Genomic DNA, 26,416 nt, shown 5'->3' on the forward strand with positions numbered 1-26,416 from the left:
TGTGTGTGTGTGTGTGTGTGTGTGTGTGTGTGTGTGTGTGTGTGTGTGTGTGTGTGTGTGTGTGTGTGTGTGTGTGTGTGTGTGTGTGTGTGTGTGTGTGTGTGTGTGTGTGTGTGTACAGTATATTTGCGGGCAGGGCAGTGGTAACACAGTCGACCACAGTCCCAACCAGAGCGATTAGTGGCTGAGCTTAACAACAACTCGAGAGAGAGAGAGAGAGAGAGAGAGAGAGAGAGAGAGAGAGAGAGAGAGAGAGAGAGAGAGAGAGAGAGAGAGAGAGAGACGGTGGGGGTGGGTGGTGGTGCTGATGGGGGACTGGCATCTTTTACTCCATTTGTAAATGTGATGGTGGATTAGGTAAATAATATAAACCAAACGTACTTTGCTTTAAGTTATTGATTCGATTTGTGTGCTGTGGACTGAATCCCTTGTTGACTGAAACAAAACGAGCAAAAAGTGTTAAATTCTGTTCCTAAAACATCATTTTAATTTATTTATCAGATATTTACTAGCACGGTGTACTTCTGTTCAGCGTCACACATTGTGCTTTTGCATTAAAAGTCAATAGAAAGACATGGTTTAAAAGGAACGGACACATTTGATCAATTTAAACCAAACTTTCTTTGATTTGATTGCTTTGATGTGTGTGCTGTGAACTAAATGCCTTTTGGATTCTTGGTTGGAATAAAATAAAATAAAGTTCATACCGTTTTTAATAACAGGAATATTTTTGATTTATCCGTTAATTTATCTAACCGGTGCACTTTTGTTCTGCGTAAAATGGTGTGATATTCCTTAGTCAGTAAGACATTAACAGTCACTTCCCCCGCCTGCGTTAAAAGTGTTTGATCTTAAGGAAAACCATCACAGTAAAATGATCGGTCAAAGTTAACTTTTTGATGGTACAGAGGGAGAAAAGAGTCAGAGCATTGACTTGAGGTGCTTGCATTTATTAATTTAAAGAATCTGAAATCATGACAGCGAGCCAGAGGGAAAATGAATCACAGAGGTTAACGATACAGATATAGGCATGATAAAACGTTTTTCTTAAACCTCATTGAATTACATATACAGTGTTATTGCAACACTTTATTAATGTTTGTTTTATATTGTGGGGTAGCAATAAGTCAACTGGTGCAGCTTCTGTTTGCTAAGTGACATTTAAGGAAAAAACTTTAGTTTGAGGTCAGATATTATTTTAAAACTCAGACCTCAGCTAAACAACCGCTTAAGATGAATACTGTATGAGAAGCGTCTGTCCGTCTACCAAGAACATGGCCCCCTACCCCCTCCCTGTACCACAATATAATGACCCCCTGCATCCACACACACACACACACACACACGCGCACACACACACACACACACACACACACACACACACACACACACACACACACACACACACACACACACACACACACACACACACACACACACACACACACACACACACACACACTTTCCTCCCCACGCCCAGCTCCAGGGGAGACGGCTGCGGCGTCTCAGAGCCTCCTGCTCCACCAACCAGGAACTACTCCCACTTACCACTGCCGTCCCAGACTCCCTGTGTGTGTGTGTGTGTGTGTGTGTGTGTGTGTGTGTGTGTGTGTGTGTGTGTGTGTGTGTGTGTGTGTGTGTGTGTGTGTGTGTGTGTGTGTGTGTGTGTCTGTCAATCTATCTGTTAGCATGTATTATAGTGTTTTAGTGTATGAATCATAAAAACAACTTAGCAATAAGTGTACGTGGGAGCATGCAGTTCACTGATTTTGCGTTATTCGGCATGGGTCCTGTTGAACAGACTTGCAATTAAATCTAATGATGTGTTTTAAAATGGATCAAATAGCGCATCAAAGCAGCACATAAAGACATTTAAGTACAACAATATGGGGTAAAAGATTAGTTAACCTATTAGAAACAGAGTCACACAGATCTGATCATTGCAGGTCAAATAATTGTGCACATTTAAAGGAATGGTTCAACTTTTTTGTAAGTGCATATTTGTACCTTTTCATCAGTGATAAGAGAAAACTGATTAATTACTAACATGTGTGAGTTCAGAGGGACGTGCATGGTGGAGCGACTGTGTTTCTTGACAAAAAACTAAATTGTAGAATTGTGCTTTTCCTGACACAAAAAACCCTGTGCTCAACAAGTGAACGAACAACCACTTTGTTCTTTTTATGATATCAGTTTTTTGGTTTAAAAAAAGTTGAGATTTGTTCAGTCTTTATGCTAAACCAGCTATCATCTTTCAGCTACAGCTCTACACTGAACACACAAAGCCTAAAATAGTCCTTCAACAACTATTCACATATAGCGTGCTAACAACAGCTACAATTGTGCAGCGAAAGCAAACGTTTAGACCTGTGCTTCATGTAAAGTCAGAGCATCAGCTTTCATCCTCTGGCGACCTTCAATCTCAGTATAAAATTAATCAATCCAAGAGTTATAGAGATCTTTTCCTCCAAAGAGCAACCACCATTGCCATCCTTAAGCAGTAACGCTTATTTTGTAATCGGTTTATTCACTTTTGCTTTCATAAATGATGTTAATGTAATCAGAAGCATCCTACGATCAATGATCTCAGCAGAGGAAACACACAGGTCATACTCACTTAATGTCCCATCCACCGCATATACGTGTCTATAATAAAACATGGAGGTTAGTGTGTGTGTGTGTGTGTGTGTGTGTGTGTGTGTGTGTGTGTGTGTGTGTGTGTGTGTGTGTGTGTGTGTGTGTGTGTGTGTGTGTGTGTGTATAAGAGTGTGTGTTCATAAGAGTGTGTGTTAGAGACAGAGAGAAAGACAGTGTCGTGGCACCACACCTTTGCCACAAAGGAAATTTGGCAGCGACTCCAGACTTTGTGGCGAGAAAAGAAAAGAGAGACAGAGAGAGAAAGAAGCAGGGAGAGTGTAGTGAGAGGGACATTTTTTTTGCAACTCCTGATAATGAACACACACACATACACACACACACACACACATATGCACACACACACAAAACACAAACAAAACACGCACCCGCATTCTGGACAAGAAGCCAAGAAACAATGGCATCGTAATGGGCGTGTTTACGAGTGTGTGTGTGTGTGTGTGTGTGTGTGTGTGTGTGTGTGTGTGTGTGTGTGTGTGTGTGTGTGTGTGTGTGTGTGTGTGTGTGTGTGTGTGTGTGTGTGTGTGTGTTTATGTGTGGGAGAGGTCATGTTCACACACCGTTCTATTTTGGAACGCGCTGAAGGAGGGAAGTGTGTGTGATGATGGATTAGAGACACACACACATACACACCGCTAACACAGGTCGCTACGGGAATCCCCCACCTCTATCACCAACTGACACACACACACACACACACACACACACACACACACACACACACACACACACACACACACACTTGCATAATGCACAAAGTAGACACATTTCAGAACTGACACACTCAAACTCATAAAATTAAAAGCACATTATTTGAAAACTTATGACCTTAAGAAATAATATGCTAATTTAAAATACAATCTCGTAAAAATACAGAATTAAATGTTTTACTGAGTGTTTTTGGGGTGAATCGAAGACAGAGGGTGACCTTCAACTTGCACAAAGCTACATTGAACTAGATAGTTGTTTTTCAGAGCTTTGGTTATTTTATATTCAATTGTCAGTGGTACACCCTGCTGAATCTGCCTTATATATTTTTGGGTAATTGTGTTTTTCTTTCTGCTCTAGTCTTTGGCATGCTGAGCGGGCTCCAAGCGGACTTTCACGATCCCATGAAACTCATTCAAAAGCCACTGTACAATTCAAAAGTTGCTGTTCAATGAGAAAATGAGTGTTTTCCTCAGCTTTGCGTGTGTTAGATGTCTGCCTGGTCATTTATGTGTGATGTTTTATGATCCAAAAATACATGGGCGTGATTGAGAAGAACCATTTTCCCCCTAAATTCCCCTTGAACCAGACATTTATACAGAGCTTACATGCTGAATCAGTTTCAGGGTTTTGTGATTGGATAATTTCATAAAAATGAGCCAAACTGTGAAAATGAGACTGTTTTTCCAAATTGCTGTAAATGCTGATAAACAAGCTTATTATTTGTTCCCCTTTCTTGAGACACAGCGACAGTATGACAACTTCAAAGCTCGTTTTAAAGTGTCAGACTTTCCAAGGCCAAACTAAAACTATTTAGATTGTGAACAGATTTTACCCTCTTGGTTATTGGGGTTATTTATGCAATGTAAAATGTCGACTTGGCATTCCAGCTGTTGGGTTCCTTTGTTTGATTTGAATATTAACTTCATTTACCCCGTATTTTCAACGGTCATTTAATTTGAAACACTTCCGGTGACTTACAGTGTGGATATTAGTCCTATAACTACAGATGGCTAACACCATTTTGAAGAACTTAAATAATAAAACACATAACTTTAGAAATGTAGTTCCTACAGATGCTTCCATGACAAGATGATGGATGGATGTTGGTGTTTTGACCATGCTCACAAGAAAGAAACAGTATAATAAGATGAGGTATAAAAATAACATTTATTAATTTCTACCAACCATGCCACGAATATAAGGAGGATATCAAGGTGATTGTGGAATCTGTGCAGCAAAAATCACTGAATGTATTTGCAGATTGATTGGGAGTCATGTGACCAGCTGTCCACCTGCATGAATATAATTAGACATTGCTAGTCGAGCTACTTCAGCACTGACCGTAAATAACACTATCCCCTATTCATAACCGTATGGCACTTTACGGTCAGCAGGAAACTTTAGAAACAATGTCTTACGGTAATAATTACTTTAAAACTTGTAATATTGTTGAGAGAACCCATGGTCAGAGAACTGGCAGTTCAGTTGATTCTCCCCACCTAACTTTACCAACACTATAGATTTGGTCGGAGGTGTAGGAAAAGGAGGAGAAATATTCATTGCATCTAATTTCGTGCAAACTGTGAGACAGTCAGCATCCGGTCGCACTGTCAGCTTTCTGTCTGTCTCTCTGTCTGTCTATTCATATCCCCGCTGCGGAGCTTATCATTTCTTATCCTGTAATTAATGCACTGCAGCACCGCAGGACAATATACGACCTTTCCCACTGAACACAACGCCTCTGTTCTCTAGTCAAACACTTGTTTTTGTCTCTCATCCCTTATGTTCTGTTGCCCTCCTCGTCCCTGTCATTGTCTGCCTTTCTTTTATTGACTCTCACGCTAGTATTCTCACAACACTGTCTCCTTGAAAGACGTATCCTTCTTCTTCATCTGCTTTTATTTCATCATGAAGTCTCAGGAAAATCCGGAAACCCCCCCACGCCATTTCTCAGAAAAAGAAGTGCTCACGCAGACATTTCAGGAAGCTAGCAGCCAGGGTCGAGAGATAAAGCAGAGATGCATTGTGGGAAAGTGACCTGAAGGCCATGTGATGTCACGATCAGGATTATGAGTTGTCTTTGATAACAGGTAATAATCAGTGAGTCAGTGGTAAGGGCTGCGGCTTTATAGATACTTTTGGCCGTGGTGCTTTTTGGGATCACATGGATTTATGTGTCGTTTAGATTTGTTCACATATTAAAATGAGACACAGCTGCACAAGTCCCTGCTTTATAATTAGTGTATTGAAAGTGAAAATAGTTTATTATAAAACCGATATCTCAAGCTTTATAAAATAACAGTTTAAGTCTTAACAAAGTATAAAAACGTTATATATGTTATTGAAATAACACGTTTTTTCTCAGTTCCATTAAACTCTCCGAACCAGAACACACACTTTTTGTTTTTCATTTAGTCTTTTTTGAAATAGCATTTTTTTATTTAATCTTGCAACTTTAAATTTAGATTGCAAAACAAGACAGAAAGTAGAATCGTTTTTAAAAGATCCAACCAAGAAAGCTATGCAGGAGGTGACCTGTTGCACGTTTGACTAAAGTTTCCAGCTCATTTATTGCAGTTTCTTCTTCCTTGCCACCCTCTCCCAATTCTCTGTGGGAAGAAAATGCGTTAAGCACGTTTTGCACATTTTACTGCCAAAAACCATAGCATACCATTCCTCCTGATTACAAGTGTATGAGGAGCCAAAAATGTGGTGGCAACAGGAAAAATAAAAGTGGCAAAATGATAGGGTTACATCATGGGGTTATATATAGTAAACGGAGCTTACACTTTCAACAGATACTAAAGTGAATGGTTATGGAATACATTTAAATATTATGGACCCACATGCTTTAGTGTCAGTCATAGTGCCTACTGGTGCACCATGATACATTTAAGTACATGTGATTATGAGTTTGGAGACAGGAAGTGTCAGCTCACCAAAATCTTTAAATTACTAACCTCTGCCCAGCATTAAAATATCAAGACAAGGAAGGCTGTTAAAATCTCATCTTCCATGAGCTCCAGTTTAGTCGACCTCTGACCAACGACAGATAGGACATGTTAAAGATTATGGTAAAAACTTACAAACAAATCTTCCTACTGTATAAACATGTGTTTTTCTTAGGAAGAATATTCAAATGTCAATTCGGAAAAATGTTGACTCCTGTGGATAATTTCTCATATTTAGGTGCATCTGAGGATAGAGAAAGGCTGGTGGTTTTAGTATGCTTTGATCATAGATGGCTCAAAAGAACTAGTGCATATGCAGTGTTGCTGGCCAATGACATGCTAAAAGGTTTGTACTGTTTCCTAGTGGTGACATGGTAAGGCGACTTTAAAGCCTTCCACTTTAGAAAATGCCAGATGGGCATGAATTGAAATGACCAAACTTGGCCTCGGCAGCACCCGCCTGTCTAAAGTCAGAAAGATGGGACGAGGGCAGACAGTGTTCAATCATACTATGGTTGCTCAAAACTTAAAAATGACTCAACACCAAATATTCAAAAATTACAGTAGTCTTTTTCTGAATCAAAGTGAATTTTTAAATTACAAACGACATGTGGTCTCTTTCATGTCTCCTGGGTTGTGACAATTTAGGGGCTCCTCAGGGATTTGTGTGAGGACGACTTTTTCTTTCAAATCATCTTGTCTCAACGGTGCTGACAAGTATAGCAACCGCATATGACCACATTTGGTTCAAAGTATTTTAACCAATATTTTTATTTTAACCGGAGACCAAATATGTGTCTGTAAAGTCAGTTATGATTGCAGTGCAAAGTGTGGCATTGAGAAAGAGAACCTATTCCAGAAGAAGGATGGTACGAGAGATAAACTCAGCCATCTCAAATATACTATGCTTCAAATTCCTGTAAGCTATAAGCCATTCACAAAATATCCGACTGACTGACCTGATTATAAATAGTCAAAAAGAAAAAATGGCTTGTTAGCCTCCTAGTTATACTTTTGGTCAGAGACAAAATATATTTCTGACAGCTAATATGTCTCACTGGAAGAAAAGAACTATAGAAAACGTAAAAAATATAGGGAAATAATTATGGTTTCATGCTGATACAAATTCAAAACGTTGAATTGATATAGCTAAATGGAATCAATAACACACTGTTAGTTGTTTTCCCCTGTTAGCTAACCCTAACACATATCACCGTATGTGATAACAGTCCTCGTTGCTAATTCGGTTGTGCTTTCAGACACCAAAAGATAGCATTAAGACTTTTTTTTACCACTTGTAAGATTGATCAAGTTGTTATGGTGACCTGACTTCTGGTTTTGTATCCAGGAAACACTGAACATCATTGTCATCCTGAGCTTGATTACTAGAAGCAGGTGCCTCTGGTTGCATATAGGGGGAAGGTGAGAGCCTGAGGTACTCTACCATTCAAGTTAGGGCCAGGTAACCAACACAATGAAGTAAGAGCCTAAACTAAAATATTTTAATGAAAATGCATCACAAAGTGTCAAAGATGTGCTTCTGTTATAATTCATCTAGGTTAACCAGGCTTAAGTTACATTACAGACTTCTCTTCTTTCATTACAAAGTCCCAGATGGTAATGAATGAATGCTAAAAAGGCTGCAATAAACCAAAGTACCAACACCTTGAGAGGATATAGAAGTCTGTCAGTCAAATATCTCACAGACAGCTCAGTCTGCAAACTCAACTTTTCTGAACTATTTTCACACAGACTTCAAACCCACGCTGCATTGTTGTGAGCCACATGATGTTGGCTACCCTCACACACATTCCTTCAGACTGGTATGACCGAGCAGAGCCCCTTTTTTAAAACTATAACGACTCAACTTTGGATTACAAAGAATGGAATAATGCACATTCATTTTCTGAGATCAGCAACATGTGTCACATCTACAGGTCAAGCATCCTGAAGACGTATGTCCAGATGAACCCAAGATCAAATCAGTGTTGCTCAGAAGAAAAAACATTTTTGGCTGACATTTTGGTTCTTGTGGTTGTGCTGACTCTACATTTTGTTTATGCATTTACTGATTTCGTTTTTTTGTTAAAACCGGCAACTTCGTGTCACAGAATGAGTTTCTCTGATGGATGCATGTCCTGGCATGTTCGTTGTTTATTCAACAGCTGCAGCTTTAAAGCATATGTACAACTGAAAGGCTGCCAGGTTGAATCTCAGTCATTTAGTTTAGCAGTCTGGGAGTTGTTACTTCATTAACTGCTGCTTTGAATTTGAGCAAAGCACATAAGCACTGTAAAATATGAGCTTGATGAAGAAGATTGATATAAAGTTAATCGTTCTCATTAAAAGCTTCAAGAGTAATCTTAAATCATTAGTTAGTCATAAGAAACTTTTAAATCAAAGGAAAAAAGATTCAGCCAGTTGGAAAATGTAATTAATTTTCTTTGCATTCAGAAAGAAAATATGACATTTCCTTATATCTTAAGTCCTTATTATCAGTCATCATTTGTCAGTATCCTTCACAAATCAAAGGTTGTGATATTTGTTAGTATTTGTACTCAAATTGTACATCTTTTGCAAAACTTTACAGTGAACCTTTTGAGCTACTCCTAGTTATTGAGTCTTGCTTTTTCTAAGTTAAGATGTAATAATGGTTGTGCAATGAATTAAGCTTAGGCATCTGTGGGAAATGTGAAACATAACATTTCACATTTCAATAATTATGTAAAAATAACTCAATGGTAAAATGTGAAAAACTCTTGGAACGCTTACGTGTGAAAGCAAAAAAAACAAGCAGTGAGTCTGTGCAATAATTCACGTATTCGCTCTTTATCGGACAAACAGACCCTTTGCTTGTTTAGACTGTACTTTCCACTTATCTTATTTCTCCCATTTTCATTATTTTTTACCATACTAACAACGACTTTCTGTAAACTCCCCACATTTTTCTGACTCTTGTTCATTTCCGGCAGCAACCGAATATCTTATGCCGATCAAACAAGTGTTTCTGAACAAGAGGAGGGTGAGCAAGACTACAATGTACATGCGAACAAAACTAAGGGTGGGAGGGGGTGAAACAAGTTGGAGTCTGGATTGTTTGGCACAGTTAGAGAAGTTGGGAGGGAGATACAGTTATGTGGTGTGCAAGTGAAGGCTATTTTTTTCTTTTGTGGTGTGTGTGTAATGTGTGTTTTTCTCTTTTGTGGTGAGCCTGTGGGAACTGCTGAGTGAGATGAAGTGATTCCTGAAGTCAATGCTATCAGCCTTAGACACACTCAAACACTGGCCCAGGTTCAGAGGGAAGAAGGGGGGTCGATTGGGATCGGGTGATGGTGGTCGAGGTTGATAAGAAATGGGATGGGGCCCGTGCGTTCCAACAAATTTGATCTTGATACCAAACTAAACCAATACAAGAGAAGCACACAATCAGAGAAATACATGTAGAGTTTAGGAAAGATAAGAGCAAGATCTGACCCGGGTTTAAAGCTTTGGCTCGACTCAGTGTCTCATAGTTCAATATGTTTTCACTGAATCAATCCGTCAGTCTCACACACGCACCAAAGCAAGCACCAGAGAAGACATGCATTTAATTAATTATGAGAGTTTTCTAGTCCTGTCATCCAAACATATAATTTGTGAGGGTCCGCTCTGACGTCAAGTTTAGTTGTGAAAATAATTCATTTGAGAACATAATTCTTTCTTCTCATTTTTGGCAGCACATTAACAGATTCATTATGGATTAATCATTTATTGCAACATGTTTAAATGATACAAAAAAACATTCAATGTGATCTGGGGAGAATAAGCTCATGGTAACTAAATTTGTGTTTTTGTGAAACAACAAAACTTTCAATAGAGATTCTCCATTATGAAGACATTACCATGTTGTTGACGCCGCATTTTTTAAAGTGTACTTTCTAGGATCACATTTTGGAAGCACAGTTACCTGTAATCTGGTCAGTCTGTTTGTTCCACCTCTTGTCTACAATGTCTAAAATGTCTTAACAGATAAAAGACTAAAAATATACCGGTTCAAAACATGCATTCATTTTACACTTTCCTACACAATATATACATCTTGATTTAAAGGTGGGGTATGTAATTTTGGAGAAACCATCTCGAGTGCGCTAGAATTTGAAAATACACAACCGGAAAAAATCTGCCCCTTCCTTCCGACTTCCTTACAGAGCCCCTCCTCCAACACACACGAACGCACACATGACCAATGAGGGCACGAGATAAGTTTGTGCACAGATGGAAGGCTGACAGGCAGGTAGGCCATCCAGTTATTTTAGCCGGCCGGCTCAGATGATTGGTCGTGCTTTTTACAGCACCACGGCTTCCACAGATGACATTATGATGATATTATGTATTTATTGTCATAGCATTTAATATATTCATTGCTATCGGGATGTAAAGAGAATTCCATGGAATATAACAAAAAGCGTTTTTGAAATAAATGACATACCCCACCTTTAAAGTGGACCTATCATGCTATATTTGAATAATAAAGTGTAGGACCATACCTATATAAGGCATATTTATACTTTTTATTTTTCAAAATACCAAACAGATCATGCATTTTAGCCATTCCTCATTTCGCCCAATTTAACACTGTCTTTGCATGGGCTGATTCTGTGAGAACAGCACCACCTACAGGCCTGAAATATGTACTACAGCGTCTCCAGCGCTTTCGAACGGCAATGTCCGTGGCTGTCTCCTCCTGATTGGTGGAGTTGGCCCAATAGCCGTAGCTCCACTTCTGTGACATCATAAAAGTGTCAAATCTGGATCAGTCTGTATCAGATCCTTTGCAGCCCCTTTTTAAGAGATTTGGGTATGGAGGAAAATAGAGAGGGTTTTGTTTCCTGACACTTGGTGAGTTCCACCGGGGACACATATTCATGTATACAAGACGTACAAAAGTGTATTTTGCATGATAGGTCACCTTTAAGTAACAGATGGATCACTGATGAAAGTAAAAATTATGTAAGGGATGAAAATATTATGTTTTATACAGTCTTTGAGTTGGTTTGTGTCTTAGTGACTTTGTTATGTTTGGGTCAAATTGTGAGTATTAATGTTAAAAGTGTGAATTGATTACTCTCCCATTCTTTCATCTAGCTCTGCCGTCTGGCCAAACATTTTCTTTGAGGCAAGATATATCAGAATACTACGATTTATTGAAAAAATATTGGATTAACATTAAATGAAATGAGTACATTCGGAGGATGAACCCTTCTCATTTTTGAAACGCCGTTGAGATTTCCTTTGGTCCGGCTATCACAAACAAAATGTGACTTTAACATAAAGTCCATCGTGTTGCTGACTACAAAGAAATGAGCAGACCACATTCATGCTCCCAAGAGGGTGCATCTTTTTTCTATTTAAAATGAAAGGATGCATCATGTGTGCCAACCCGACAAACTAACTGGCATGCTTGATTAAATATTTCTTGTAACTGTAAAGCTACACTCTTTTACATCTCCAACATCTGTCCTCTGCTGGAATAAAGAATGCATACAGCGTTTCCTTGGAGGAAAGGTTGGCTGCTGCTAAACCAAATCAGCCTCCAGTTAACCGCAGTGAGAAAAACACAGCCAATCGAGTGGAGGGCAACACAGTGTTTAGATTTAGATTAGTGGGTATGGCTGAGTTATTATAGGAGGCTGTGAGATAGTGTTAGGAAGGGGAGGAGATATACTGTTTCAACATCTCCAAGATATAAAGAAATGAACAAACAGATAGTATAGATTCAAATCAGGACTTAACACTGAGCTTATGTTCTTGAATCCTCAAGTAGAATAAGTCATTTCAGGCTCACAAAAAAACCCAGAGAAACTTTTACTTAAAATATACACTATTTCTCAACCTAAAGGGGGCAATCTAACGTCCAATCCAGAAACGTATACAGGGCCTCCGATTTATGGTTGGTAAATCTCTTGGTTAAGATCCAAGAAGTCACCAAATAAATGTCCAGTTATGTAGAACCTTTCAATGCATAGAGATAATAATAATAATAATAATAATAGCTTAGATTTATATAGCGCCTTTCATGGGACCCAAGGTTCGCTCTACAGAGAAAAAACAGGAGTAAAATCAAACACAAACAAAAGGTAGTCAGACAAACAGTCAGACAGAAAAAACAACAAATACATGAGGGGCCGAAGGCATTGGCAAACAGATGGGACTTGAGGGCCCTTTTGAAGGCGTCAAGCATGCGGATCTCCGAAAGGCGTGCATATGAGGCGTTGGGGTGTCTTGCAGTTCCTATACTCCTGAACGTGGTATTTCAGAAATACTTATAAGGAATTTCTTCACATTTTGAACAAACATCTTCTTGAAATCAAGGGTGAACTGATCAGATGTTGGTGATTAAAAGTTCCAAATGTACATGTGTGTAGCCATAGCTCGAGAATTACATTTCACAAAATGTCTAACAGGATAAAATTATGGAGTGATGCCATTTTGGTCGGACATGGATATAAAATGCATCTTGAGTGGTTGGCGGAGGCATACCACTGTGGGACGGGAATTCTTAGCACTCTCTTAAAGGCTTTTTTATTGCAGCAAAGTGTTGGACTATGAACATTTAATATAAGGTACTAAAAGACAAGAACTTTGCACTCCAAGCAGGTTTATAGAATCTGAAGCTAGAGTCCTGCAGAGGGCTTAAACACAAACACAACCTCAGTCCTAGAGCAAAGCCACTCATTTAAAACTTAAGTACCATCTACTTCACCGCTATCCACTTAGCCAACCAGTGCTCTGGGCTGCAGTTGTTTTGAGTGGAGCTGGGAGAACAGAAAATGATTTAGCTGTGAAGTGACATAATTATAATGTTTGTTCTAGTCGTTTTGTGGTTTACCATTATCATTAATTAAAGCAGAGCCAAGTATCTATGACGATAAAAAAGAAATGCCCTGCTCCTTGGGACTCCTTGTGTATGCCCAGCACTAAAACAACACCACCTCCATCCCAAATAGATACTAATTTAAAATCTCACTAAACACTGTGTCTTCTGCCACTGTGTGTTTTGTTAAATGGAGCTCACAGCTGCAGCAGTTGAAAAGAACAGAGAAAGGATCTAAGCTGTAATCTCACATAGAGTTTGTTTTTATTGTCTCCTTTTAATTTGTTTCATCTATGTTCAATTGCAGATTTCTGAGGTTTGACATTAGAGACTTGACATGTTGGAGATCAAAGACTGCCTCATGTTCACAGACCTACTAAATCTAAACAACAACCATATCTAAGGATGTGTCCCCAACACTAAGCATATGGCTGATCAAAAACTATTACACTAACAATTCGTCCTACAATCCACTAATTGGGGTCGCTTCATGTAACCAATGTGGATAATTGTGACTGAACTCTGTAACTTGTGATGCCATTCTACTCTTCAAACAATATACTAGGCAGGGAAACTATATGATATAATATGATAGATAAGCTGTCGCACATCTAAAAGATAAAAGAACCCAATAGCATGACTCAGGATGCAGGTATACAAAAAGATCCAGGTAGGCAAATGTAAGACTCTTAAGAATGCTTTGGGGCCTATTACATTACGTTACACTACACTACATGTCACTTGCTAGACGCTTTTATCCAAAGCGACTCAATCCCCACAAGAGCAATTTGGGGTGAAGTGTCTTGCCCATGGACACAACGACATGCTGACTGCAGTGGGGTTTGAACCTGTGACCCCCTGATCCGAACACCAACGCACAACCCACTGCACCACACGCCTATCCTCTTAACTTAAGAGCTAAACCAGAATTTAGGATGAAACTGGGTATGGATAAGATGAAGAAGGCTTTAGTTTTAAGGCTGGACCTCTAAAGCACACGACACAAGGACAATCTGGCAGCAAATGGCAGCAAAAGTGGACTGGTTAATATACTAAGGAGCTAATTAGGGAATGGGTAACAGGTGAGTTGAGAGGATGAACAGGTGAAGTGAATCTAGCGAGAGGAGGGCAGAGCCTGCAATATAGCAGAGTTAGAAAACAAATACAAACAGAATAAGAATGATAGAAATAACAACTCAAAACCCTGACAATGTTCTTTCAAATAAAGAAATTAAAACATATTGCTAGATATGGGACGTGAAAGTGCATTCTTAAGTCTACAATATTTCAACACAGTTACCTCATTCACACCAACGGTGTTTCAGGGCCGGTTCGGAGCTGGAGCTTGAAAAGCACCGGGTTTTCCTGTTCACACCGCAGCGGAGCAGCCTCTTAGCTCCGGAATCCGGTTCGTTTCAAGCACCAAAGATTTTTCCGGCCAGAGCAAAAGCACCACATACGTCACGCTTACGTCGAGGCGGGGGCAGGGGCAGGGGCGGGATCAACTCCTGAACAACAACAAAAAGCCTGCGTTTTATCCAGTTTATACACAACGATGGAGAAACTTAACAAGCAGCAGTGGTCCACTGAAGAAACCAGCTACCTACTGGGAATATGGTCTTCTGAAAAGGTACAGAGGAAGCTGGAGCACAATCGGCCATTGTCTTTGTTGTCGGTGTCAGCTGTAAGGGGTTCCTGGTTTTATGAAGCAGGCACGCAAACGGTTACGTCGTGACGCAAACGATGACGCAATGACGCAGCACCAGTCGGACTCTGGGCGGTGTGAAAAGAGCCGGAGCCAGCGCTATCTATATGGCTTTCGGAGCTAAACCAAAAGAACCGGTTCTGAACCTGAAAAGCTCTAGCACGGAGCTTGAACCGGAGTTGTGTTGGTGTGAAAGAGGTAAGTGTGAAGTAATCTGTCACAGTGTATGAGTATGTATATTTGTATATGGTTTATACAAATCTTTATAGTGCTAAGAGATTCAGTTTCCTCAATTGTGAGAATCCAAACACATCAAGAAAACCCATTTAGGTTGATAACGTTTCTGTTTTGTAGCTTTCATTTGGTCCTCAATAGTTTCTCAGTTGCTAAGATCTGTGTTTTTCTCCCCTGGTTCAATACAATTCAGAGCTTCTACCACTGTCTGTTTTAAAAGCCATTGCTTCAAATGAGTGTCTGAGCGCACAGACAGTAATTTAGTTGCAAAGTGGGATAATGAGTTTATTTCAGTAGCTCTAATTTGCATTCATCATTTTGCTTTTACATGATCATTATTCAAAACAGGTCAACACTGTCTTCACCTAAATACAAGTTTATGGATGCATGAGTGTATTCTTTGCAAGGCCCTGAGCTGCGCGTGAAACAAAAATAAAAACCAGTCATTTAAACCTAAATGCTATCCATTTTCTAGGCCAGTGTTCTCGGCTTTAGTTGTTTTGAAAGAGAAAGTGATTTAGACGTGAAGTAGGATAACGAGGAGGTTCATTCTCACCATTTATTCTCTCCAAATGCTGTGCCCTAGTTTATTCTATATGCTAATTCTTAACAGATTTACAAAATGAAGATCAAGATGCAGACTGAGTTGGTTTGATTTTTGAGTTGTTGTTCCACATTGCAAAGTATAACAGTAATGGAAGAGCTGCTCACAGCTGGATACGATTTAAACACATTATACACAGTGGGGTACAATAAAGATCTCTCAGAATAAATTTTACATCTTTGTATCTTTCGTCTTAATTTAAAACTGGTGGTAGCTACAACAAATCACACTTTATGACAACCCCCTGCTTGTCTTGTGTAATTTCCTGTTAATCCAAAGCAATAAAGTACATTTGTTTCATTTATACTGACTGCAACTCTGTATTTCCTTGATCCTTTCTCCCACCCAAAACTGCTGGCTCAGTAATTTCTTAAAACAACACAAACTCATTCTCTCAGTAAAGCCACTAATTTAAAACGTAAGTAGTGTTTTACCACTTTCCAGAGGCTGCAGCTGCTTGAGTGCGGTTCAGGGGAGAGAAAGTGATTTAGAGGTGTAACGGGATAATGATGATGTTCATTCTAGTCATTTCTGAGGCAAAAAACATCCTTATTTAAGTCAGGGCGGACGATCTGTGATTAAAATACGGCAGAGCAGACCAACGGGCTGAGGGCAATTATAATTATAGGTGCTATTGCTGGCAGCATTTTGACACTGCTAAATGGTCTTCCGGTGTTCACTTAAAGAATCTGAACACATTTTAACTTTGACTTCACTCTTTACTCATTTTTTATGGTGTCTGTCTGTTTTTGTCTACATATTTTAAGTAGCTGCCATTCAGTCTGAGAGAAGAAATACATTTCAGGGGTTTAAAACATGTACATTTTGGTGTTAGAATCAACCTACCATCAGCATATGTAAAGCTTGTTTTTCTGAACAACCGTGGTACACAAAAAATAAATGAGATTGAAGGAAAGTATATATAAGGCTAATACTTATATGGCGTTTGCTTACACATGCTAGCTTATAGCCTTGGTTACTTGCCAGTGGCGGTTCTACACCAATTTGAGTGGGGGTGCCAGGCTGGGGCCAGTTATTTCCTGAGAGGGGCACAATACATGCAGGCCGAAAAAGACAAAGACAGTATGAAGTAATTGCGCATAAGAAAACAAGACAATACAGTTATTGGTATTTGTTTCAGTACACATATTTATTTCAGATACTTATAGTTACAGTTTTTACGCTCTAATGGGTCCGACTAGAATGACAAATAACGTTAGTTCCACCTATTCCGTCAGCCAAGAAATCGTTTAATCATAAACTTTTCGTTTTCAGGGGGGCCACAGGGGGGTCCAAAATCAGTGTTTGGGGGGCACTGGCCCCCGTTAGCCCCCCCTAGTAACGCCCATGTTACTCGCCCCAAAAAGACACGTTGTAGTTCTGTTTATACTGTCTGCTATGATAAGACATTTCACACATATACTGTTTTGCTACCACCTTCTGATGACAAACGTTTATGCCACATGTACCTTAGTGTATTCACAGATGCGGAAATTCAAGATTTTGCTTCAGCATTTATCTATTGTTAGCAGGCAGTGCGCTGAATATAAGATGCAATTGTATAACTATTCACTTGTAGGCTACTTCAAACTTTAAAACATGCCATTTTAATATTTGCACCTGTTAGCACGTGTTAGAATTCACGAAAGTCTAACTGTTAAGACTGAATGTAAACAGTAACAGAGGGACACAATTAGAAGTACATTTGCCTTACAGTATGTGAAGATGCGTCTAGTGAGTTGAAAATGTTTAATTAACAAGTTTGAGCATGTTTCCTGTGGAACTCCTCTCATCTCAGTTGCCGCTGAATTGTTTTGAGTGTGGTTGACACTTTTTATTTGATTTAGATGTTAAATGGGGTGATTTGATTGTATTTTGGAGGAAAGGGAGTGAGAGGCAGAGCTGCTGCTGAGTCCTCAGCTGCGTGCTTTTAAATCTCTGTAATTCAGCAGTGCATCCCATCGCTGCTGGAAAACAGCAGAAGGAAGAATGCAGTGAATCAAATTTTATTGGCAAATACTTCACTAAACTTACACTTTCTTTTTTTTTTTTTCAGCATTTTGTGGTGGATTAAGTCAGTCATTGAAGTGTAACTCATAGTTTCCACACTGTGTTAGGTCGCTTTCAATGACCTTAAAGGAATATAATGGTGTCTTCGCATGTTTTACCTTATTTAATACAAATTATGTGTATTTTGAATTACTGCCTAACATTTTCCAGAGCATAAAGAAAGGTTTTATTATGATTTCCTCCCTTCCAGGCAGCCTGTGGTTTTAGTTCATTCCTATACAAATCAATTTGTAGAGAATTTTACGCAGACACATAATCCATCACAGTAAGCTTTTATTTTTCAATGATTGATCAGTTACAGTCTGATGAGGCTGACAGGAAGCTCCATCATGTAACACAAGTTAGACATATCCATGGTTTCCTCCCAATGTTATTTGCAACTGCAAATTCAATTTAACATGCTTCTTTTAGACTTCCGATGTCAGTGCTTCCCTGAATCCATGAATGCACCTGAATAACCTCCAAGAGCAATATGTCTTTCAACTATTTTAATAATAAAATAGCTTTCATGAAAATGGTCAACAACGATTTCACTCTCATGGATTGAGGATCTCATTGGAGTTTTAAGTATGTTCATTTTCATGGTGTGTGTTTGTAAGACTCCTTAATGACTGTAGAAATGTATAGAAACACACGGTATACTAAATGAAGTGATGCATTTGCACCAAAATAATCAAAACGGAAAGCATTTCAAAAAGACAGTAGTGGATACGTGGAAATGTGCTGCATGAATGTTGGGTTTTCTAAGCCTGCTGCTCTGGCTCATATGCATGAGGCACAGGTGAATCCCATACCACTAATAACATGGTGACTGCAGGTGAAGAGGGTCCAACTTGAATTAATGCATATCACCATAAAACTTCATATACTCATATTATTCAATTAAGACACTTATTTGTATTATTTCTGTCACATTTTAAGGAATTGAAATCCCTCTTTAAAAACCTTCAGAATACAGACTGGAACGTTTGGTGTGTGTTACGGCCCGTCCACACAGCAGCTTTAAAAAAATCTTGAAAATCTTGGAGCTGGGCGTGTCTGAAAGCTTGGGGATTTTTTGCGAGCAACGCGACCAACAACCAATCACGTGAATCTCCCGCCCCCGACATACAAAGAAATAGCGATGTTTAAACGAATTAAACTGGATATAAAATCCCCAAACAGGCGAAAACCTACCAGTTTCACCCACTGCCTCTGCCGCCTCCCTCCATGCCTGATTCCTCCGGTTTGTATCCCGGTAAGTTATTAGCGACTGGTCATAAAGAACCGGGTGATTTGCTACCGCAATAACTAATTTCTCCTCCATTTTCAGGAATATAGAAAATGAACTGAGGTCTGGCTCTCCCAGCTTACACGAGGTTTGATTGGCTAGCGCTTGTACTGTCAGATTTGCATAAACGGGATTTGATTGGCTGACGCTTCCACCTCAGCTTCAAAAGTTGAACATTGCTCAACTTTTGAATCCTGGAAATCCTGGAAATCCTGGAAATCTTCGCTTTGCTTCCCCACAATGCAGTTCGGCGAAAAGCGAGGCAAAGTGACGTCACCTCATTCAAAGTCAATGGGCAGAGAAGCATTGGAAGATTTTTTTAACGATACTGTGTAGACGGGCCGTTAGGGCTATTTAAGCGGGGGTTGATTTTGGCTTGTCTCAGATTATTTAATATGCAAATGAGGCATTCAACCTTTGGTGGATTTAGGAGAAAAGGGAAGATATAACCAGTCGAAGTTGGTAAAATAAACAGCAAAATGTGTTCTTTGGATGTTTTCTTTGCCTATGCACTGGTCTGAATGAAACTATGTTTTGGAAGCAAACCGGACCAGTGCATGACAAATAAACAGTTTTGGGCTTTCTCCTTAATCTACGGAAGGCCTGGGACAAGCCGCCACAACATAAAGTGTTGTTCATGTGAGCCTACTGGAATATGCTGTTCTCCATTCTGTCATCAAAACAATAAAATATGGAACAGTAACCACAACAAGCACTTGTAAAGGATAAATTAGCTTTTTAAATCTTTTGTTGCTTTGATGTAGATCAGAATTTCTTTTTATGGAAACATACAGTAGTTTTAAGTACAATCAGACATATTCCTGAAAGGAGAGAGACCCCCAAAAGAGGATGGGAAGAAGATGAGAATGTTGAAAGGGAAAAAAGAGGAACATAATTGAGGAGAGAGGAGTCAACTCGGGACTGTTGGGGAAGATATATGTAGTGTGTGGAAGTGACAGAGTGGTAGCGAACGAACTCAGAGCCTCCAGTTTAGTCGGCCACAGAAGTTGGGAAAGTATTCTGTGGTCGCTGCAGCTATTCAGAAAATGTTAAAGACGGAGGGAGGGGAAAACTAACTCAGAGTGTATGTGTATGTATGTGCATATGTAAGAGAGCGAGAGAGAAAGCTGTATGTATGTGCCGGTGTTAAGTTTAAGCATAGCTCGTATGTAATGTTAAACCCGACCGGACCTGGTTTTACTGAATTTTTACTTGATTATTAGTTCCTCAGAACCAAATTAACTTGCGCAGACCCCTAATAGAAACTGTCGTACCTTATTGGTGGAGGTTGTGAGGGCTCTTTACAGCTTGAGCAGGAAGACCCAAGCAAATGTAAAAGCATGATGTTTCTTCTGCAACAAAACAGACAAAAGCAATGTATTTTCTTCTTATTTTGATTCATAATTACTTATATTAGATTTCATTTAATTTAGCTGACACTTTTATGCTAATTTATCAAAACGGCGACAAACAGGCAGGTGCATTCACTTCAACTAAGCCAAAAGTTGAAACTGCTGGTGAATTAGTTTGAAGTGATATTAATAAAATAGTTTTAGTGTTCGGTTTACAGGTTTTCAGTCTGCGACATACGCTGTGTAGACATTCAGTGTTCCTGATATAAACAGGGAGCAAGTTCCACCATTTTGGAGCAAGATAGCAAACAGATTATCATGATATGCTCAAAATAATGTGCTGGTTTTGGTTAAACAGCCTCAGATTTCATGTTACCTTTAAGCTTCTCGAGCCGAGAAGCACCAGTAGCCTCGGTGTGGTCCTGCTTTTAGCAATAGGGGAAGCCACTGCAGCTGAGCCAAATCAATACAAATGTTTTATTGGAGTTTCCTCAGAATCGAGAGACTTTCTTTTCAATTTTCAAATTAGACAGGAATATTTTTGGCAAATGTCCATAATTAGAGATTTGTGATTTTAGGTGCTCGCACTCATCAGCTAACACAAACAAGCAATCAGAAAACAGCTGATGGTGCATTCTGTGTGAAGGAAAATAAACAGAGAGACAAACAAAGGACACACAGGTCTACAGAACAAACAAACATACATCCCCTCGGTGTGTGCCTGTGTGTGTGTGTGTGTGTGTGTGTGTGTGTGTGTGTGTGTGTGTGTGTGTGTGTGTGTGTGTGTGTGTGTGTGTGTGTGTGTGTGTGTGCGTGCGTGCGTGCGTGAGTGCGTGTGTGTGTGTTAGTATGGTCATCAACAATGTCCACACACACACAGCCATGTCATATCCACTGCGTCCCACCATTGTCCTATTGCACTTAGTTCATACACAATGTAAACACGTCGACACACGTGTACAACGTGCAGTGCTCACTTATGTACACAACAGATAGGAATCTATAGTGTGTGTGTGTGTGCGTGTGCGAGTGTGTGTGTGTTCTGGATGGAGGACAGTTTCTGGGAATTGTGCTGCTGCCACAGTGGGGAGATGCAGAGAGCAGCAGGAGGGTGGAGATGCTGTGTGTGTGTGTGTGTGTGTGTGTGTGTGTGTGTGTGTGTGTGTGTGTGTTCATTGTTTTCACTTGTTACATGGATAAAGATTAGAGCGCCTTTTCAACACTCAAAATCCCCCACACACAGACACAAAGCCATGCATACACCCTGGTCTGACCTATATCCAACTTTGCATGCAAACACACACAGGCACACACAGGCACACACTCTCCCAGAATAATGAGGGCAGGCATGCTGAAAGAAGGACAAAGCCCTTTACTTTATGACTGTGTTGATGTAGAGTGACAGACACTCATTTACCTTAAAAAAACTATTTTGCCCCGCTGGATGTCAATCTGTTGCATTGTCTTTTTAATTTGACCATAGAATAAAATGTACACAACAGCATCTACAGAACAATACGGCTGAATAGAACCAACACTTTGAGATCGAAAGATCACAATTGAATTAGGAAACAGCATTTGACAAAATAGTCCTACGATACTTTCCGTATGTTGAGACTGTTTTTGTCAACTTGGGTTTTACTTTTGGAACTCAAATCTTAATTTCTATTAGTTCAATACTCACCAAGGTGCGAGCTAAGATCTTATCTACTATTTATACGATAATGCATTAAAGCATTATTATTGACATTAAGGCGGACTCACTTTCAGTTTTACCTCTACAGTATATGGTCATTTTGTCTGGTCAAAAAGCAAAGGTTAAAGTCATAGCATTAATGTTGGCTGCATCCTTTTTAGGTGAATGAGATCCAGGGCCCTCGGTTTGTGCATACACACGTGCTAACTTGGACACTTAAGACCCCCCTCCAATGAAAATAAAGTGTTTCACTTTTTTAAATGTCCACATGGTGAACAGTTACATCTATTTTAGGGATTTATTTAATTGAAAACCTTCTAAATATATGTAATCGTGACAACCAGAGATTGTTTTCAGGGGTATAACCAATGCAAGGATTTAATCTGTATTGAAAAGAAGGGATTGTTTATTTTGTCTTTTACATACACCTGTTATTTGAAAATATCTGCTTTTAAAAAGGGTATTTTCCTTTGGTAAATACAATGTTGGGATGCCAATAGCAACCACATTAAAATCCAAGTGATGAACTAAAGTTGTTTTTAGCTTGGACCACTTTTTAAAAAACGCCAGAACAGTTTGACAAATTCCCTTTAACTTCATTATCAGAGTTTCAGCTGTTGTCCTGGCAACCTTGTGATCACTAAAACTCTAACAGCGCTATCGATAGTCTCATTTCACTCTTGGCAAGAAAGCAAGGCGGAGTACTTCCAAGTATGTTGATACCTTTGGTTTTAAAAAAAAAAAAAGAGACAGACTGACCGGCTGGCAGATATTTAAACTCCCATGAGTCCTATTGAGAGGAAGTGGGGGGGGGGGGGGATGAGGGGGACACAGGGACAGGAAGAAGAAGCAGGGAGCAAACACTTTCTCAGTTTCACACCACTGGAGAGCTGCTGCTATTCTTCTGTCTTTATTCCCTGAGGAGCGACAGCAAAACACACACGGTAAAACAATACAGGATGACACATGCACAACAAGAGTAACGACTAAGCTAAATAGGGTCGATAAATGAAGACATGTCATTAGACGAATGTTCTTACATTTAGCAACACTGACATTCAATTAAGATTTTTCCCTCCAAAATGTTTACTCATTGTTTGTTTCCTCTCATGGATGTTACCATACATCATCAGTTTCCCTTTTTAGAAGGACAATGCTAATGACACAGAGTCTTTCCGCTCTTATTTAAACTCCTCGGATTAACCTCTTTATTGGACCATGTTGAAGGACTGGATTTACGTCCAATGCTGATTTTCAATGCCAAAGCAGGAAGTAGCGTGACGCTCATATAGAGCAGTGAAGGACGCCAGCCGGGATGCCTCTTTCACCAACAGTTAGTGTTTGTTCCCATGACCTTATATCTAAAATTAAAAGTACTCTAAAAAGAGGTTATACAAGGATTACAAAAGAACGAAATACAAACAGAAAGTGTTCAATAAATGCAAGAAATAAGGCTAAAAACTGCATGCGGTGTGTCATTACGAGCACTGTGTGTGTGCTTAAGTGTGTATTACGTATATGAGGGGTATGGGGTGGGAGAAGGAAGCGTGTGGGAAGGCATTGGCCGCCCCACTCCCACACACACACACACACACACACATCATAAAACACTCATAAAACACACACACATTATGCGAGACACACACACGGTCCAGCAGCAGTCCAGCAGACTTCAGTCCTGCTGTGACCTGGCCAAGAGGAAATCTCACACACACACTCACTCAAACACTGTACAAAGCTCTGTCTTTATTCATAAGCACAAATCATTTCACAATGAAACAATTGGAAGCATGAGGGAGAGAGAGCCAAACTAAAAAGGAAGAAAATGTCTGAAATATTTTATGTAGAGTTGGTGGGTGGTTGGTGAGTATTTGACAGAAAGCACCATGCTGTGTCTACTTGAATGAATAAATACGTTTAACAATGTCATATTAAAAGGTTTATAGTGGCACAAAGTAGGAGGCCAACTGCTGTAAAACATGTATGGATTCTGATTAGATAAGACTGCAGGACAACAGGCAGCATGTATTTCTCTGGACATGTTATTTTGAGCTATTATTACAACTGTACATACAAGCTGATACAATTAAATGGTTTGTTGAAGATTAAACCAGTAGTTCCCTCCCATGCAGTGCCGGCCCTTGGCATAGGCAGTATAGGCGAATGCTAAGGGCGCATCAATCAATGGGGGGTGCCAAAAAAACAAAAAAACAAAACAAAAAAAGTTTGAATTTTTTTTTTTTTTTTTTTTTTTAATTTCATAACAACACAATTTCCCGATTTTGGATCAACAAAGTACATCTTATTATCTTATACTAACAGAACTACGCCTATATTGCGTACAGCGCCTATAAACTATGGCGCACCCCCCCCCCAAATCAAGTTGAACTGCCCCAGTAAAAACCAGAGGTTTATGTGAAATAGTTCGTTTTTGAAATAATGGTTTTAGTGTGCAATTATAGGTTTTAAATGTTGTATTTGTGTTAATTTAAAATAAATCAACCTCCCAAAAAACGTATACAGCTTTTATTAACATTGGAATTTACTGTGTAAGCAGCCGCGGGGGGGAGAGCTTTAGAGAGCTCTCTCCTGAAAGACTGAGAGGCTCTGATAACGTCAGCTCAGTGAGGTAAAGAAACAACTTTATATGATCATTATAGCTATAAAACATCTTCCCGGGGAACATGCCCCCGGACCCCCCCTAGAGGAGGTGAGGTTAAACTTAAATCATGCTCAAATGGATAGGATACTAAATACATTTGCACACAGCTTGTGTCCGTATCTTTCTGTTTTGGTGATGCCACAACCGTGCATACATACGCAAATCGTAGTGAGTGTCTGCATTTTGGGGGGGGGGGGGGGGGGCACCAGCTAAAATCTTGCCTAGGGCGGTAAATTGGTCAGGACCGGCCCTGCTCCCATGTTGGCCTCGAAATTTCCTACAAAAAGTGTCTGGTTGGGTTAGTTAGTTATTTAAAGTGAAGTTCCACCAAAGAGACATTTCTCCTAAAATATTCTCAGGTGGTTTGATTTAAATAATCGTAAGAGGCAAACATAGTTAAAATATTTCACTTCTCACAAAATAGCAAAGTTTAAAGAAAAGAGTTTTAAAGGTCTCATGTCATGGCCATTTCTACTGATCATAATTCCATTGTTGAGGTCTATTAAAATAGATTTATATTGTCCAATTTTCCAAACTCACATTGGTTTCTCATACAGCATCTCTGTATAGTATGTGTATTCAACAGGTATTCACTCTCTGTCCTAAACAAACGGCTTGTTGGAGCTCCTGCCCCCCCCCCCCCCCCCCCCCCCTCCCTGTGAGCCCAGTGTGCTCTGATTGGTCGGTACGTTGCGAGGCTCACTGCTCAGTGAGCTGGCCAGCTGGCTGACTGGTGTGGTTTCCGGATCGGCAATACAGCGGGGACAGCGTGAAACTCATCCTGAGCACACACAAACACTCACAGCCTAAGTAAAAACAATAAGTGTGGCTTGATATTGAGTAACAAAAAGGTTGATAAACGCTGTGACAATGGGACTGCGGAGAGCATTTCTACACAATCCCAACTCGTCTATTACCAACCAGGGAGCTCTATGCAAGTCAATGGGACTCCCTGTTAGTTGAAAATGTACGCTAAAGGTCCCCACACTGTGTTTGAGAGTGACACCAAGGGATCCTGGTGTGTGAGGAGCTCCGTGGATTGGTCCATTTTGGTTTCTTCCAAAGAAGAAACAAATGGAAAAAGAGAAATCTCCAACGAGGCGTTTTGGGGCAGCATAGACAGGTCTTTACTGTGTTAGAGTTTACTCGCTACAGGGTGTACTTTGAGGGTTTTTGACTCTGCAGACCGTTTACATGCAGAAAAACCTTCATAACACACAAGGGGACGGGTAATAACCGGAAAAAGCATGACATGGGACCTTTAAAAAATAAGTCATTCAACTCATGACAACTCACATTTATCCCATGGCTCTGCCCCATGTTAAGAACCAACCAATTTAGGAACCCAATGACAAACGGTCCAATGACGATTTAGCCTCTTGGGGCAACAGCCAACATGTTGGCACAGTAGCTGTGTAGGTAGCGGATATCTTGGCAAATACTTCCTTTTCGTTTCACCGGCCTTTGTTTACAGTTTGATAGCATTTCAGCCAATGCATTCACTCTTTTTGCTCTCCACATACAATAGATTACCTGCATGCAACCAAAGCCCTCTCAAACATGATTGGTCATTACTTGTCAGACTGCAAAAGAAAGTCCAAAAGGCTTCCAGTAAAATCGTATTCCTTCGACAGATTTAGCATTCATGTGCAG

General features: G+C 39.8%; 1 protein-coding gene across 5 annotated transcripts in view; it reads left to right on the forward strand.

The window, feature by feature from the left end:
- LOC307037339 (ras-related protein Rab-7L1-like) overlaps positions 1-26,416 on the forward strand; it is a 584,338-nt gene that overhangs the window by 32,356 nt on the left and 525,566 nt on the right. The window lies entirely within an intron of this gene.

Source organism: Notothenia rossii (assembly GCF_949606895.1).
Source record: "Notothenia rossii genome assembly, chromosome: 4".
Taxonomy (NCBI): Eukaryota; Metazoa; Chordata; class Actinopteri; order Perciformes; family Nototheniidae; genus Notothenia; species Notothenia rossii.